Source organism: Prionailurus viverrinus, chromosome C1 (assembly GCF_022837055.1).
Source record: "Prionailurus viverrinus isolate Anna chromosome C1, UM_Priviv_1.0, whole genome shotgun sequence".
NCBI lineage: Eukaryota > Metazoa > Chordata > Mammalia > Carnivora > Felidae > Prionailurus > Prionailurus viverrinus.
Window position 1 is genome coordinate 150,379,784 of NC_062568.1, and position 17,845 is coordinate 150,397,628.

The window sequence follows — 17,845 nt, forward strand, 5'->3', positions numbered from 1 at the left end:
CTTTCCATTATTATTCAGAAGAGGAAAAGGTAAAACAAATAATGTTTATACGTTCTCTACATAATTTAACAAGAATGTTTTACATAGATGCACCTTCCAGTAAAGAAAATAATCTCAGAGGCCAAGTATTGTAAGTAAATTTAACTTTATTAAAAACTGAGCAGACTGCCCCCCTAAAATGCTTTTGTGGAATATGAAATATTTATCACAGTCTGCCATTTGGGAAACACCATGGCTCCTCCTATCTAAGAAGCTTTATCTTTTGTCATGTTCTTCCTATATGCCTTTATGATTCAGCCATACCACACAAACTTGATTTATTTTCTTTCTAATAAGAATGTTATAATAGTAATACAAAGACCATAGGTGTGTAAGAGTTAGTTTCCAGATGATCTGATCTACATTTCTTGGTAAGGAATTGGAATAGTCAACATGAGTTAAATCTCAACATCACTACCAAGTAACTATGGACAAGATTTTGACTCCGATTTATCACCTATAATTAGAGATCATAGTGACTGTCGCATAATGTTATTATGGGGGATCAAATGATTTAAGAAAAAAATGTAAGTTACCCAGTGCAGAAGCTAGATGCATATTAGTAGATCAATAAACATCATTTGTGTTTCTCAGACCTATATCAGTGATTTGCAACCCTGACTACACATTAGAATCACCTGTGTAGTTTGAAAAAGCCCACATCTCATTTATAACCTAATCATAAAATTTATATGGCAACTTAAGGAATATGGAGTAGCCAAAACAATCTTGAAAAAGAAGAAGAAAAAGTTGGAGGACTCACACTTTTTGATTTCAAAATTTACTCCATGCATCTATGATCAATTGATTTTTGACAACAGGGCCAAGCCAATTCATTGTGGGGGGAAATAGTTTTTGCCACAAATAGTCCTGGGATCACTGCATATCTACGTGAAAAAGAATGAAGCTGTACCCCTTCCTCACACCCTCCACAAAGATTAACTAAAATGGATTACAGATCTAAGTATAAATTAAAGCGATAAAACTCTTAAAAGAAAATACAGGAGTAAATATTCCTGTCTTTGGCTTAGGCAATTTCTTCTTAGATATGACATCAAAAACACAAAGGACAAAATTAATAATGTGTAAATTGGACTTCATCAAAATTAAAAACTTTTGTTCTTGAAAGGAAACTGTCAGGAAAGTGAAAAGACAGCAATAGCAAATGAGAGAAAATATTTGAAAATTATCCATCTGATAAGGGATTTGTGTCTAGAACACATGACAAATTATGATAACTCAATAACAAAAACAAAAGGATGCTCACTTAAAACATGGCAAAGGATTTGCATAGACTTTTTTCCAAAGAAGATTGACAAATGGAAAATAAGCACATGAAAAGATGTTCAACATCATTAGGTATCAGAAATGCAAATCAAACCCAAATAAGATACCACTCTACATCCACTAGGATGAATAATACCAAAAAGATAAGATAATAACAAGTGTTGCCAAAGATGAAGAAACTAAAATTCTCATACATTGCTGCTGTGGATATAAAATGGTGTAGCTGCTCTGAAAGACAATCTTGTCGGTTCCTCAAAATGTTAGCACATGATCCAGTAATTCCACTTCTAGGTATATATCCAAGAGAAATGAAACCATGTGTTCAAACAAAATTTGTTCATGAATGTTCATAGCATAATTATTCATATCAGTCAAAAAGTGGAAACAATACAAATGTTCATTAGCTGATAAATGAATAAATAAAATGTATAGGTATATATCCACATAATGGAGTATTTTTCCATTATAAAAAATAGAGAAGTGATGATACATTCTACATACAGCATTGATGAACCTTAAAAATATCATGCTAGATGAAAGAAGCCAGTCACAAAAGGCTATCTATTATATGATTCCACTTATATGAAATATTCAGAACAGGCAGATCTGTACAGACAGAAAATACATTAGTGGCTGCCTAGATCTGGGAGGTGAATTAGGGATATTGGGGAGTGACTACTAACAGGTACAGTTTTGAGGGGAGTGATAAAAATTGTTTTAAAATTGATTGTGCTGATGGACACACAGCGCAGTACTAAAAAACCCTGAATTATAAACTTTAAACAGGTGAAATATGTGATATGTGAATTATATATCTCAATAAACCTTAAAAAAACACACACCATCCTACTTCCCAGAGTTTCTGATTTGGTTGTTCTGACACACAGGGGCTTAAAACAAGTTGATCACTGGTAATCCTAAGGTGCTTTATCAACTTCTTCCTTCAATTTTCCTGACCTGTCTACTTTAGAAAAATTTATTCAATCTGTCACTCTGCACCTTTCTTTATACCTGCTATTTTCTCACTCTATCTCCACTTCGATCAATATCCTCATTCTACCTTTACCCTCATATCTGAATATCCCCTCTGAACTAATCAATATGTCTCACCTTCTTTGGATCCTGTTCCAATCTCATCTCCAGGAGATCTTGAATGACCCGCCCCACTTTGCTTTGATAGCCAGCACTGGCTGTGTTCTCCAAATTGATCTGTGCATATGCACTCAGGCTCCCCAACCTCTGTCAGGGAGCAGGAAGAAACTTTTCTTTTATTTATTTATTTTTTTAATTTTTTTAATGTTTTTATTTATTTTTGTGACAGAGAGAGACAGAGCATGAATGGGGGAGGGTCAGAGAGAGAGGGAGACACAGAATCTGAAACAAGCTCCAGGCTCTGAGCAGTCAGCACAGAGCCCGACGCGGGGCTCGAACTCACATACCGCGAGATCGTGACCTGAGCCGAAGTCGGACGCTTAACCGACTGAGCCACCCAGGCGCCCCAGGAAGAAACTTTTAAGGGAAGTAGTTGTCCACCCTGCCCCATCGTTTCACTGCTGATACAAATGAAGTCCAGAGGAATTACAATTCACTTCTAAGTATCGGCCTACCTTGCATCTCTTGACATTTTGTTTTTTAATTATTTCAAGTAATTCCTCATGTATTTATCTGCCTGATTAGACTACTATCTTCTTGAAGGTATATAGTAACTTCATCCCACATGAATTTCTTGTGTCTGTGAACAATAACATATATGCTTGCTCTAATGAGCTGATATATCTACTGTCTTAATGAAATCTCTTCTTATATGATCCAAGGAAGCTTTTACTTTTAAGGGCATTAAGGCTATTTTACAAAAGGCAACAATCAGCTAGTCTATTTTCATTTCACAGAGGAGAGAGGGAGACACTTAGACAAACTTGGGCAAATTATTCTACTTTTCTGAACCTCCATTTCTAACTATAAAATGACAGAATACCTATTGTGTATGCTTTTCATGAGTATAAATAAGTTAATGCTTACCTAATATCTAGGAAGAGCTTACATATATGCCTGCTCAGGCAATATTAGTTACTTCAATCATCATAGTCATTATGATTGGAAATTTCTAACCTGAAGTTAGTCCTTAGCGGCCCACAGACTTTTACATAGTTGGAATGTAGTTTTGCTTCAGAGCACTGAAGCAGTTTTTCACTGGCCTGTTTGAGTTAATACAGTTTCTTAGATAGTTAACTTCCATCCAATGAGTATAAATGCTTAGAAAACTGTATGCAGCAAATGTTAAAAATACTAATTTCCACCTGCTCATGCATCAAACTATATCGCTTAAGGAACTGGCTTTATTAGCCAAGTAAACCTCCTGACTCTAGCTTTCAGAAAAGTAAGAGCCTGTGTCCCAGAGCACACAGTGTCTCCAACAAACAATAACATGTGCCATGTGGAGTGTTCTCATTAGTTAGGTTCTTCCATCCATTGTTAAGTTGAAGTTTTGTTTCGAAGCTGAGTAAACCTGAGTTAATTGGCTTTCCCCGCCATAGCAGAAGTTTTGGGTAAGATGTATATCTTGAAATCTAATTACATATCTTAACTGTAACCTGAGAAGCTTAAAATTCACAGATGCATTTTATCTGTCAAATATGGAGACAGTTGGCAAATGCGGGCCATAAAGGTGGAGATTTAGTACCCAACTGCTTGAGTTGTTGCTGCCTTCCTATGTTTATTACTTCACAGTTAATCAAGGAGATAACTCCCAGGAGTTTGGTATCTTTCCCCCTATGCTCTATAGAATGAAGTGGGAAGGAGAAAAGAATATTCTCTCTGTAACACGTTTCCAAGTGGAATGAGTCATTTGCTTCACAAGTCCTTGAGTTAAAAACCAACATTAAGTGTTTTAATCAATTTCTGAAATCTTTTTTAAAGCCAACAGACCAGGACATCACATTATTGCTACTATTTGTATACAGTTCTTTTGGTAATACAGTAATTGTACGAATATGTGCATACAATTAGAACAGATATTCAGAAACAGGACTGTTCAACAACCATCAAAACCTTATTTCTACAATGACCTGGCAGTTTTACCACCAAGAGCAATTATATTGAAATAATTTTTAAAATATGGAAGCGCTAATCATTGAACAGAGCATAGTTCCTTTGCTGAGTATTAGAACTACAAAAGGTTTTACATGTATGTAAGTTTCAAAACTGATGTGATTACCAAAGATGAATAAAAACAGAGAAAAACCAAAAGTGGCTCTAAAAGAATAAGAGCAGATGCATTCTCCATCACCAGCTACCTCAGTGCTACCCAGGATAGCTTTTAGGAAGACAAGCCTTTCTACTTCACAAGCAATTCCCAGCTACCTGGGGCAATTACGGATTTCTTTCTTAAATGACTAGATACAAGTGTCACCAGGTTTCTAGACAAATGGCCAGCATGATTCACCTACTCAGGAAATAAACTAATTATGCCACTCAATCAAGTTACCCTAGAAATTCTGCTGATCAGAAGTTCTTCCCCTTCATTTCATGGTCCAAAATAAGCAGAGCTAACACTTCCATCTTCCTCCTCTCTCCCTGTGCATATATTTTGTTACTATTATACAACTTTCACATGTTCCATTTTTTAAAATATAGAAAATCCAAAAAATGAAAGAAATAAAGAAATGATGTGCCAAACACACACAGATCTAAAGAGAAACTTACATGAAGTCAAATCAAAATAATAATTGTTCAAAAATGTTAAGGTTTCTTGTCCTTTAGGAAAAGACCCAGGTGTTTCTTTGAAACACCCTTGATAACCAATGTACATTATCTTAGGAATGAAAAGATGTTTCAACATTAGAAAATCTATTAATGCATTATACAATATTAGTAATCAACAAATTAAAGAATAAACAATCCATGGTGAACTCAACAGATGTCAAAAAATATTTAATGAAATTTAACATTTACTTATGTTTAAACTGTTAGGAAATTAAAGTAAAAGGGAAGTTTCTAAACTTGATAATTATTATTTATCAAAAATCTACAGCAAGGATCAAGCTTAACAATGAAACTTAATGTCACCATTAGAGTTAGAATAAGACAAGGATGCTTGCTGTCACTATTCTAATGCTGTTAGAAAGTCTCAGTCAACACAATAAGACAAGAAAAATAAAACGAGGTACATATTAGAAAGAGAAACAATGCTGTATTTCTGTACAAATGGTCAGTTTGTTTACATAAATAATCGATGAGAATCTACACACTGTTAGAATTTACTACGTGTTCAGCAAGGTGGCTAAATACTGGATCAACATAAAAACAATGGCAGGATTTTTACAGAGCAGTAACAGGTCATTCAAGAATAATAATATGAAAAGTACCTCATTCACAACAATAACTAAAATATAATTAAGAATAAATTTAACACATGTGTTGATCTCTGTGAAATGTGATATCACTTTGTATCAATAGATTGACAAAAATCAGAGTCTGATATCAAGTGTTGAGTACAGAACAGTTTCTCTCATCCACTACTTGTGAGGATATCAATTGGCACAACGTTTTGTAGTACACTCTTGCAAAATCAAAGAAAAGTGAAGACATATACTTCCTTTATGTTGTAATTTTACTTCTAGGTATACACTTTACACTAAGAAATCCTCACACATATGACAAGGAAACATGTTGAAGAATGTTAATGGTAAGTATCATTATTTGTAATACGAAAAGACTTTAAATGATAAATCCGAACGTTTATGGAGAGAAAAATGGGTAACTGAATTGTGGTATATTCACACTGTGACACTGCATAGCTATGTGCAAAAATATGGTTAAACATCAATAACAAGGTAGATTAAAAAGGTTGGACAATAATACTTTAGATTTATATAATGTGAATAGTGTTTGAACAAAATATAGTATTTATAGACAGCTTAAGAACACACAAAATAACATGCTATAGTTTTATATTGCTTAAGGATGTATATAGACAGTCGTAATATAAAAACACATACTAGACTGGTAAACCCAAATTCAGGGCAGTGGTTGCCTCCAGGCAGAGAAAGGCAGGAGCAGAAGCAGGAGCAGAGAAACAGGAAAAGAGACACAGGGACTTCAACTGCATCTGCAGTGTTTTGTTTTTAAATTCAACAACAATATTAACAGACCTCAAAGGCCTCTGGCAAAATCTGTGAATTTGATAGAGCTGGGTGGCAGGTATTTGAATGTTCATTATTTTCTTTCACATATACATATCTCCTTATATTTGAAATATTTTTTAATAAATAAAAAAGGATCTGTGTGAAAATCAAATGTCGACAGCCAGAATCCTAGTTTCCTGGGAGGTTGTGATTACATGATTTCAGAGGTAGCTTCTCTTTTCTTCTAGCAGCCAACTAGCCTCTGAATTAAGTGATATTTATTAAGTGCCTTCCATTTGTCAGGCACAAAGCTAGGTTCTGGTGATAGAATGGTAAAACAGCCAGGCATAGAAAGAATATGTATCACATTCCAGTGGGACTACAAATGTGCATCTACAAACTATGAGAAATGCCATGAAGAGAAGCAGGGAATTATGAGACAGAATAACCAAGCAGGGCCAGGGCAAATACCATGGCAGTCACTGAAGTTTGGCTACCTGAAAGTTATCCACGTGCCCCCTTCTTCCTGGCCTTGTTCTACTACAGAGGTTGGGAAGCTAATATTGATTTCCCAGACTCTTTTGCACGTGGCACAGTTCTAACTAATTAGACATAGGGGTCTCTGGAGCCAGTGGCCCTTTCTGCACAAAAAGAGCATCACTAGAAAAAAAGCCTTTCACCCTCCTTTACTCCTCGTATATTATTCTGTCTGCAGCATGGATGTGATGCTGGGGATGGACCAGACATCTTGAGATGATGCAGATGGAAGCCATATGCGGTGAGGGGTGGAGCACAGTAATGGGCTCCTGGGTCCCTGAAGTCAGAGCTGAGCCATGGTTTGGACGGACTGTTTACTCTGAACTTCTTTTTAGCTCCTACTGGCTGGAGCCTCTATTAACATGATTTCCTCTTATTTGGAGGCAAAATCACTCCAAAAAGATACCTTCTAAAAGAGACGATATTTAAGTTAAGAAGAGAGGAATAAGAGGGAGCCAGCCCTGCAGAAAGCAGGAATAGGACAAGGAAGTGGGTGGGTAAGGAAGCCCAGCAGAGAGGGAAACAGTAGGTTTCAGAGGGTTGGCGTGTTTGAGGAGCGCAAGAAGCCCACTGATGCTGGAGCTTAATAACAGGTGTGTGATTGCTTTGCAACTGGCTGGGAATCTGAATACTTGACTATCTCGGGCTCCAGGTTAAGAACAGTGGAGTTGGTCTGAAAACAAAGACTCAATAGCAGCCAGGTAGTTGCTGTTTTCAGAGACTTCTTTCTATAAAACAAAGAACCCCTAATCCATCTACTTGGATTTTTAAAACTCAACTCCACCAAGTCCACCTTTAGTTCAGAGGTACAGCTTTCACTACCCACCTCCTCCACCGCCTGGGAGGGGAAAAAATTAGCATCCCCCCAGTCCCCTTGACATAAAGGAAATTGCAATAATAGGATTTAACCAAAGGCTATCCAACCGTGTCTTAGGCATTCCCTGTGCTCCAGAGCTTTCTATTTTGCTCTGTATTTATCTGAATGGGAAGAGGCAACTTCATTGTTGAAAGACTCTGACTTGAAAAACACAACAGAAATCTAGTTCCTTTAATCCTGTCCTCACTGGGCACTAAGGAAAGGGTGGAAAGGGTTGGCTGATTTTCTAATGTGCTTCCTATTGGTCTATTTCCCGGATCTTATACTCTTCTGGCAAAGGAAGGTTATTTTACAAGACAGTATTTACTGAGCACCTGGGTAGGCAGAGTGCCAGTTCAGGCAAGAAGCCCATGGCTTGGAAGAAAATGTCCATTTTCATCTGAAAGGTCTCAATTTGATGGGTATTCTGCAAGTTTCCAGTTGGTTATTTCAGAGTAGACTTGGATATTTGAGTTTCCAGGCCTTTCCCTCCTCCTCCCTTTAGCTTTCTGCAACTAAACTACAGCTATCTGATTCTTTTGATCTTTCATCCACGTCCTTTCCTGAATTCATTCACTCTTTTTGCTATTCTCTGCTCTTCTTCCAAATTGCCTGAGCTTCCCCAGTAATGAGGTGGTGGGAAGAGAGCGTGTGGTGCCAGGTGCTGCCCAGCTCCAAGTGTCCACAGAGGAACTGTTATTCCGTGCCCTTCTGCACAGGCAGCCTCAACCTGGCCTTCCCTTTCATTCTGCCAGACTGCCTGGCTGGCCTGAATTTAATTTGCAGACCACTATGCCCCCTGGGCCTACTTTGGCATCGCTGTGCTCTGGCATCTGCTTCCCTGAGAACAGCTCTGTGTTTGGATTCCCTTCCCCCAGGTGAATGCACTGCCTTGCCTTTTTCAAATGCTCACAAAGTTACTATTCCCAGCCGACATACCTCAAGTCTCCCAGGTTGTTTGCCTTTTATTTCTGTTGCCTGAGCTGCTCACCATACTTTCCAAATTGAAATTATTAGTGAATTCCAAAAATGAGCAGCTTCTTCCTTTTCTCCACCCAGGTCATGAATAAGAATGCTTCAGTAAGAATCAGACCCACAGTTGCCGCCACAGCATATTAGGTGATGCACCTTCTTAATCCTCCTTTGGTGGTAATCCCTCCACCAGCAGTGCCGTCAGAACCTTCTTAGTTTCCAGGAGTTTTTCGGCCCATTTTAAACCCACATATTCAACCTTCCAAATATTTATGGAGAATTATGCTAGAAGCTGCAAGAGATTCTAAATCATCAAAGACACAACCACCACCCTTCAAAAGGGTTCTGTCACTATAGAGTATATACCATCTTCAATATTTATCAGGCACCTTAAATGTGCCAAGCACTATTAGGTGCTGAGGGTTTGAAGAGGGAAAGTATGGAGTCCCAGCGAGTTTCCACCATTGCAGATAATGGCATGTTATTATAAAACAATGTAAAAACAATAATGGGATGTACACCTGGGAAGCCCATCTTTCAGACTCTGCCTCTTCACCTGTAAGATGGAACCAACCTTCTAAGTTGTGGTGAAGGCTTACATAAGTTGAGGAATGGACAACCCTTAGTGCAGAGCATGACACAAAGCATTAAGAATATTACTAGTAATAATAGTTACAAGTATGATAATACATGGTTATTATTGCTAGTAGTATCATTACAATAATTTCCACATTCAATCTGATTGATCATGGCTGTCTGGAACATTGTGATGAGACAATTCAGAAACCCTTACTAGGTCCACTAGCAAAGAACACCGGGATGGGTGCCATACTATGATGGACAGGAGGAAGAGGTGGCTATGTAAGTGTTAATTCACCCCGATGCACACATATAACTACACTACAATTGACAGTGTAGCCCTCTGACTTAGGAATGCCACAAAGTGTGTAGGTGGTAACTGACTTTACATTTCAGGATAGGAGGGAACTGATGTCATATGGTAGGATCTTAAGTCACTCTGTGGATGACTTTGGTTTAGAAACCCCAGAAGTGTTTATTTATTTATTAAAATTTTTTTAATGTTTATTTATTTTTGAGAGAGAGAGACAGACTGCAAACAGGGGAGGGGCCAAGAGAGAGGGAGACACAGAATCCGAAGCAGGCTCCAGGCTCTGAGCTGTCAGTATAGGGCCCAACGTGGGGCTTGAACTCACACGTGGTGAGATCATCACCTGAGCCAAACTGGGATGCTTAACCGACTGAGCCATGCAGGAGTGCGAACCCCAGAAGTGTTTTTAAGCCTGAAGAGTCTAAGAGGTCAAGTGAAACTGGGAGTGGATAAGAAGTTCTGCTACTAAAATGAGGTCCTTCCCACCCAAGGCAGTCGCAGAAACTCTAGGGGAGTGGTTTGCAACGGCTGCTCCATGACAAACTTCTGACTGATCTGAAGCAAAATAGGAATGGTAAGGACAATGGAGGGAGGATTTCATGCAATGAAATGTCCTTAATTTAAAGAACAGATATTATGTTCTTCCTATTTTGTGGGTGTTAAAATGCTGTCCTTTTCATAGAAAGATGCTCTGAAGATTCTCCCTTCTGTATCAAGTCTCAGAATGTTCTAAGTTCCATAATGTTCATTTCTCTGAAATCTTATCTACTTCCATGACTTTAATACCATCGATACGCTGACAACTTCTAAATGTGTATCTAGCAGCAAAATACGTCTCCAAACTTCTGATTCATATATCTGCCTGCTTTGGATATCTCATAGGCACCTTAAACTTAACAAGCCCAAAAAGGGATCCTTTCTGCTTCTATGTGTTCCTCTCTTGGTCCTTCTATCTCGGTAAATGGTATAGGAAATGGCAAGTTGCTCAAGCCAGGAATATTCAGTCATCCTCAATACCTTTCTCTTCCTTCCCTCATCCCTCATCTATCAATGAGTTTTAGTAGTTCCAGTTCCAAAATATCCCTCAAATCCAACGACTCACCATCACATGGCTGTCACACTAATCATATCTATAGCACCAACATTCTGTTCCACCTGATCTCACTCCTTCCACTCTTCCTGCCCTCCAATCCATTGTCCAGTGGCATTCAGAGGACTCTCTTAAAATTCTTTAATAATTACTTTCCATCACTCTTGGCATAAAATTAAAAATCCTCATCATGGGCTACAAGGCCCTGTATAGTCTGAGACCTGCTGAGGCCAAGCACAAGTTTATTTTATTTTATTTTTTTTACTCTTACAAAAGTTTATTTAACAAAAAAGTTCAATATGAAAATGCACATGGCCTGATTTTTATATTGTAGTAAAACAGGTGCTGTGGAGAGGGGATATTCAGAAGCAGCTGATTTCTTCTGGTGAACACACTCATTGTTTACGCTCATTACAAGGCTTCTAACATGATGACACTATTCCCTCATATTACCACCATTCTCATATTGTGCTGTTGCCCACAGTTGCCATCTGCACACAGTCATCTATCACAAGATTCAAAAAAGGACTGAACCCCTGCAATATTCCTTGGAAATGTCTGCCACAATTCAATTTCAATGATAATTTCTTGTCCATAAATGTTTTTAACTCAACAGGGTAGGCTTTGCTCATGGTGTCTACTTAGCAAGCTCAAAGATGCCTCCAAACCTCCCAGTACAATTTTAAAGTTTATTTATTTGTTTTGTGAGAGACCGAGACAGCATGAATGGGGGGAGGGGCAGAGAGAAAGGGAAAAAGAGAAAATTCCAAGCAGGCTCCATGCTGCCAGTGCAGAGCCCCACATGGGGGGGGGGGGGCGGGGGGGGGGGTGCTCAAACTCAAAAAACCATGAGCTCATGACCTGAGCTGAAATCAAGAGTCAGATGCTCAACTGACTGACCCACCCAGGCAACCCTCTCCCAGCACGTTTTAAAGAAGAAAGGTTTCCTGACCTTTTCTGTCTATATAAAATTAATGTGTTACATGCTCTAAGAGAACCATTTTATTTATTTCCTTCACAGTCCCTATCTCAATGTGAATTTTACAACTATTAGTATAATTTATCAATAACTGTCTCCCCCACCAAGCCCATAAAATATTTGAGGGTATAGATTACATCTAGCTTTGTTTTTCATTGCATTCCCAGGGCATACTTTAGTAGCAACAGATAGCATGTGCTCAATAGATAGTCACAAATTAACAAATGAGTGAAAAGGGAAAAAAAATTTACACATCTTTAATTGGTAAACTAAGAAGGTGAACTTAGTAGGGCTCCAATTAAGAATTTCTTTCCTGGTCTCCAAAATCCAAAGTTTGAGGACTACTGCTCTGTAGTTGAAAAAGATCCCTCATCTGGGACCTCTGGATATTGTAATGGCCATACAAATGACCTTTGAAAACTTATGGGAGGTGCTAGTAGGGACCAGCCATTGTTGAACTGGTTCCCTGCTCTTTGGCATGCAGCAGTTTCTTTGGTCTAATTGTAGTTCTGGAGCTCTGGAACTCTTAAGTGAATGCCAAAGGAGAAAAAAAATAGAGAATCATGGTACCCATCTCAAGTTTAAGCTTTGTGTTTCAGAAGAACTTATTTGCATATTTTATCTGTTGTGCTGATAGTCTAAAGAAAGAAAAAAATTATTTATGGTAAAACCTGTCCAAACACCCATTGGCTGTACAGTATCCCAATTCATAATATGTGGGCTATAAATTAGAAAAACGAGATTCTAAGCCAGCCAATCAGATTTACATTCCCAGTAGCAGCTTGTGTTATAGCACTTGGATTGTTCTGTCAAATAATTTATTGAGATCCAGATGCTCCAGTTCCCGATCTTCCCTGAATAAGTGGTTGTCAGGTACTCCTGTCCAAAAAACAAGGCAGTTGGTATTTAATATAGGCTTCCACACTTGTCAAATGATCTCCAAAGAATATGAAATTGCTTGTCATCTTTGTCAAAATTACATATGAATGGGATATTTGCTGTGTTGTAATTAAAAACTCAATTAAAAGAAATTCTGAAATCATTATCAACTTTCTCAGGCATGAGTTGTTCTACCAAAAAGCAAGCTGTTTATAGCTTAGGCTTTTACCAGCATTCAGCAGATGGCTGAATCCCAAAACAGGCCCAAGGAAAGGATGAGATCTGGACTAAGGTGGAGGCATCCTAAAGAACAAGAGCAAGGTGCAGGCAGTGACATTACCTGTTAGGTGGCAAGTCCTCTAATTCTGGCACTTGTGTGTATAACTGTAATTCTATAATTAGATGCTATCATTTCATTAACGCTGAGGACCACTGTCCCTAATGAGTCTCTTCAAAATGAACAAAGAGGAGGTAGCTTATCATTATGGACCTCACTTATCCTGGGCCTATCTACTAGATGAACATTATTGGAAAAAAGTAACTGCATTACAGTGGGTGCCACTGAATGTAAGCACATTTGGTTCTCAGGGAAACGATTGCCCTAAGTGGCCAATCATTAATGACTCCAGACAGTAGGCATCAGTGATGAGAGAGAAGTAAGCATGTGGGTATATCCGAAAAGGAAACCCATCATTTTACAGCCGTACAGCTGAAGCTGGGTGAGAAAGCAGTTCCAGCCTCTTCCTGAGGCCAGTTAAGCCAGGCAGTTTCTTAAATCAGAGCATGAATTGTTAATAGTAATAATTCAACAGCAGCCTCCATTTATTGAGAACTTACTATGTACTTAGCAAGAACGCTAAGCCCTTTAAATTCATGATCACACTCAATCCTCGCAACAGCCCTCTGAGATATGTCCCAGAGTTGTGAAGTCAGGAAGCAAGTCAGTTTGACTCTAAAACCAGTACCCCTCATCATAAAGTTGTACATTCTAGATCCAGACTCAGTAGAGACCAGAGCCACTGGGTTATTTTATTACCAGTGCATAGCTAGTAGATCTGGGGTTAAGGCATCTGGGTATGATGCTGAGCCCAAGAGCGCCTGTGGGCATTTTTTTCTTCTATTCATTTGGAGATTGTTTGGGCATAATGAAAAACACTTTTTTTTTTTTTTAAGGAGAAAATGGCTTAGTCTTTGCTTCTGTGATTGTAACACTAACCAGCAAACAGCAGTAAGCTTGATTTTTAAAAAGCAGCGCTGATTCAAATTTTCCTAACTTCCTACTAAGGAAATACTACTACTAAGTAGTAGGGGAAGTACCCCTACTAAGGGGTAAAGAGTACTCCTAATCTGTAGGTTAAATCTTCTAATGAATGGAGGTAATGTATATTGGATCATGCGGTATCAGAAGCTGCAGCACCCTTTTGTACAGAGCTGCCTGTACAGAGTGACAGGTGTTCCCCTGCCAGGTAGGACAATGGGGATGACTCAGAAAATCTTCACTGTCCTAATTGTTATTCCAACTATATGATTTCCATACCACGTGCTTCACTTTTTGAAAAAGTGAAGACAAGTGCGACGAGACCAGAGTATGCATATTGATGAAGTGTGGGAAGAAAGGTTGAATGGAGGGGTGAGGTCTAATAAGGCAAGGCCCCTGACAGCCAGAATATCCATCTAAAGGGCAAATGCTCCTGGGAAGGTTGGCCCAGCTAGCTGGGTGTCAGATATTTATATCTTGGAATGAAATAGTTTATAGTTTATTTGAATGAGGACGGTCAATGGGTATTCCAAGGGGAACACTGTGTGTTGGGGGTATCCAGCACCGCTGGAGAAAAGCCCATGCATGGAGATGGGAGAGGAGCAGCATGAGAACCAAGGGTACAGAGGGAATGTTTCAATGGCTGGTGAGACAGCAACCCTGAAAGGATTATGAGGGACTTCTGAAGGGTATTTTATCTGCTAAGGCATTGTATGGGTCCTCAGGTGAATGAGTAACTAAATGCTATGAACTCTGTCCTGAATCCTTGAAGCATGACCTGCCTCTCCTTCTCCCCGACAATCATCCTCTCTCTTCCTTCTAGTTGTCCTTCCAGTCTCAGAGGCTTAAGAGTTTAAGTCCTTCCTGCTTAAGACTAACCTTTCCTATGGATACCCCACCCTGCCTGGGCCACCTCTCCCACTTTCCTTGGGAACACACTACATCATTTTTTTTTTCTCTTTTACCATGTAGGCTTCCCTTTTCCCACTATTGGTTCATTCTCTTCAACCTCCACCCTTCCTTCAACGACTCTGCTCTTAAAATAACCTGGTCCTGATTCAGAATTTCCTCCAGCTGCCATCCTATCCCTCTACTTCCTCCCATCCCAAATTCTCTGCAAAGAAAGACTGTGCTCACTCACCCCAGATTCACTCCTCAACTGACTGCAGTTAGGTTTCTCCTGCCACCTTGTAGTGAAACTGCTCCAATAAGGTCCCCTAAAGTCATGGCTTTCTAAATTTACAGGATTTGTTTTAAGTCCCTATACTGGATTTCATTGCTTTGGTTTCACTTTGGATCTTACCACTTTCATGAACCTCTACTCTTCTGGCCTCTGTGACATGACACTGCCCTGGGTCACCTCAGACCCCATTTCACTGTCTCCTGGTATCTTTCTTGGCTTTCTCATTGGCCCAACTTTTAAATGCTGGCATTCTTAGGCTTCCGTCTTTACCTTTTTTTTCTGAGGGTTTTAACTACTACTTTTATGCTTATGACTTACAAATTTGAATTTCCTACCCAGATCTGTTGCTCACAAGTCAGGGCCATATATCCAATTGCCTCTTGGACACCTTCAATCAAATGTCTTATAGAAATGTTGAGATAAACATGGCCAAAAAATGGACATATATCTTATCCCCTCTACCTGATTCTCCTTCAGTATTCTGTATATAAATTGTACTGCAAATCATCGAATCAGTCAAATTATAAACTTGAGGGTCATCCTCACCAGTGCTCACAAAATTAATCACCACACATTGCCATTCTTTACTCTTTCAGATTTGCCTTCTCTGTTGTATCCAATTCTCCCTGCCTAGGTTCCTGCTCTCACAGACTTTCACCCGGACTACAGCAATATCCTCCTCATGCTCTCCCTGACCCTCGAATGAACCTCCTGTACTCCCCCTGAGTGCCTACGTTATGCCTTGGCCTCACCGGGTTTCCATCACCAACAGGGTAAAACCTGAACCTTTAACCGAATATACAGGCCTTCTATGATCTGGTCTCTTGAGACTCACCTTTTGCTATTTTCTGCTTGATATTTTAAGCTCTAGTCATACTGATCCTTTTACTGACTGGGAATATACTGTGCTATTTTTCAACTCAAGGCTACAGTCATGCCATCTTCACCTGGGACTCCCTTCTTCTCCTCTCCTTAACCTTCTCTGACATCTGACTCTAAAAACTTAGTCAGGGATCTCATTCTATGTTCCTAAGCACCTGGCTTGTCTCTTTTATTGCACTTACAATACATTTGACATTCTCTATTTCCCCAATATAATCATAAATCCTTGAAAGTAAAGATCAGTATTATCATTTCTCTGAATCATCAGTGCCTAAAGTAGCTCCTGATACATCATAGGCATTGTTCTGATTTTTATTGAATACAATAACAGCAGAAACAAATATGTGTATAGAACTTTAGATTTTTCAGATTGCCTTCCACACATCTCCTTTAATTTTCATGGCAATCCATCCTGGCTATTCAAAATCTATATCTTAAAAAAAAGTTTTTTTAAATGTTTATTTATTTTTGAGAGAGAGAGAGAGAGAGAGAGAGAGAGAGAGAGAGAGAAAGCTGGGGAGGGGCACATAGAGAGGTAGACAGAGGATATAAAGCAGGCTCCAAGCTGTCAGCACAGAGTTGGATGTGGGGCTTGAGCCCACGAAACATAAGATCATGACCTGAGCTGAAGTCAGACGCTTAACCAACTGAACCACCCAGGCACCCCCAAGACGTATATTTTATTTCACTTTACAGCATATGGAAATAAATGGCAGCTTTAGCTGAGAACTACCTGAGAAAACAGAAACACATTATTAGAACACAGCTCATCTTTACTTTAATACAAATTTTTGGTACCCTCCTAAATTAAGTTTATGCATCCAGAAATACCCAAAACCATCACCACCACCACCACCACCAACAACAACAAAAATAAACAAAACCAAAAAGACAAAGTGTTTTTTGAAATTCCCCATTCACCGTGTAAAGTCGTAGTTTATTCCAGTGTTTCTGAGTTCTCAAACCAATGATTCATAGTTATTTCCTATGTTGTTTGTAATGGGTCATTTTACCTGTTTCTTCAACTTTTTGAGTAGAAGTTTTAATCTTTTCTTGGTTAAAAATTTCCAGTTCATTTGCAGTTCCCAGTTCCCATTTTGTATTTTTACCTGATTTTTTTTAACCTTTAGATGACAGACAAATTCACATATTGGATTTTTATGTAAAAGCATCAAACTGAAATGCTGTTTAAGACTTCTATTGTCCAGTAACAGTAGAATAAAATAGTTATTAAATGCTATTTTTGCTCATGAAGCAAATATAGTTAAGTTATAAAACCTGTAGCCCATCACCAATACTATTTAATGTTTTTTTTTTCTTTTAGACAAATAGCTTTACCTCTTGACCTAGAGAAAAAGGAGCCTTAAAGCAAAAAACAAGCTCATGCATTAAAAGCTGCTCAGAATTTTAATAATGGTTTGTCCAATATTTGAATTCACTTCCCTAAAGATAAGAGAAAGCAAATTAGATTATTTAGTTACTTCTTCCCTACTAAGGGGAAAAATAACATCTGCATAAGATATTAACACATTCATATTCTGTTTCCATTTCCAAGTGATTGCTCTACAGAAAAACAGTTATTGTTTTGATAGACAGCAAACATAAAACTCAGAATTCTTGTCCTAACATCTTTATTGGCTGCTACATGATCTTGAAGGATAATACTCCTTTGCTGCATTTTACAAAAGCCATGAAAATTAGAACTTGGCCATTACCAAAAAGACAACAGTTTGGACCTAAAAGAAATCAGACTGTTGTCTGGTGATTACTGTCCTATAAAAGAAAACTATTAATTTCAGCAATGACACTAGAATTTCTGGGGCTTTGTTTGCACATAAGCATGAAGTCCAGATTTGCAAATGCCAGACATA

The 17,845-nt window shown here is 38.6% G+C and overlaps 1 protein-coding gene and 1 pseudogene across 1 annotated transcript in view; both read right to left on the reverse strand.

The window, feature by feature from the left end:
- ST6GALNAC3 (ST6 N-acetylgalactosaminide alpha-2,6-sialyltransferase 3) overlaps nt 1-17,845 on the reverse strand; it is a 539,841-nt gene that overhangs the window by 78,068 nt on the left and 443,928 nt on the right. The gene's annotated exons all lie outside the window — the stretch shown is intronic.
- Nucleotides 11,205-11,425, reverse strand: LOC125174001 (small nuclear ribonucleoprotein G-like; annotated as a pseudogene).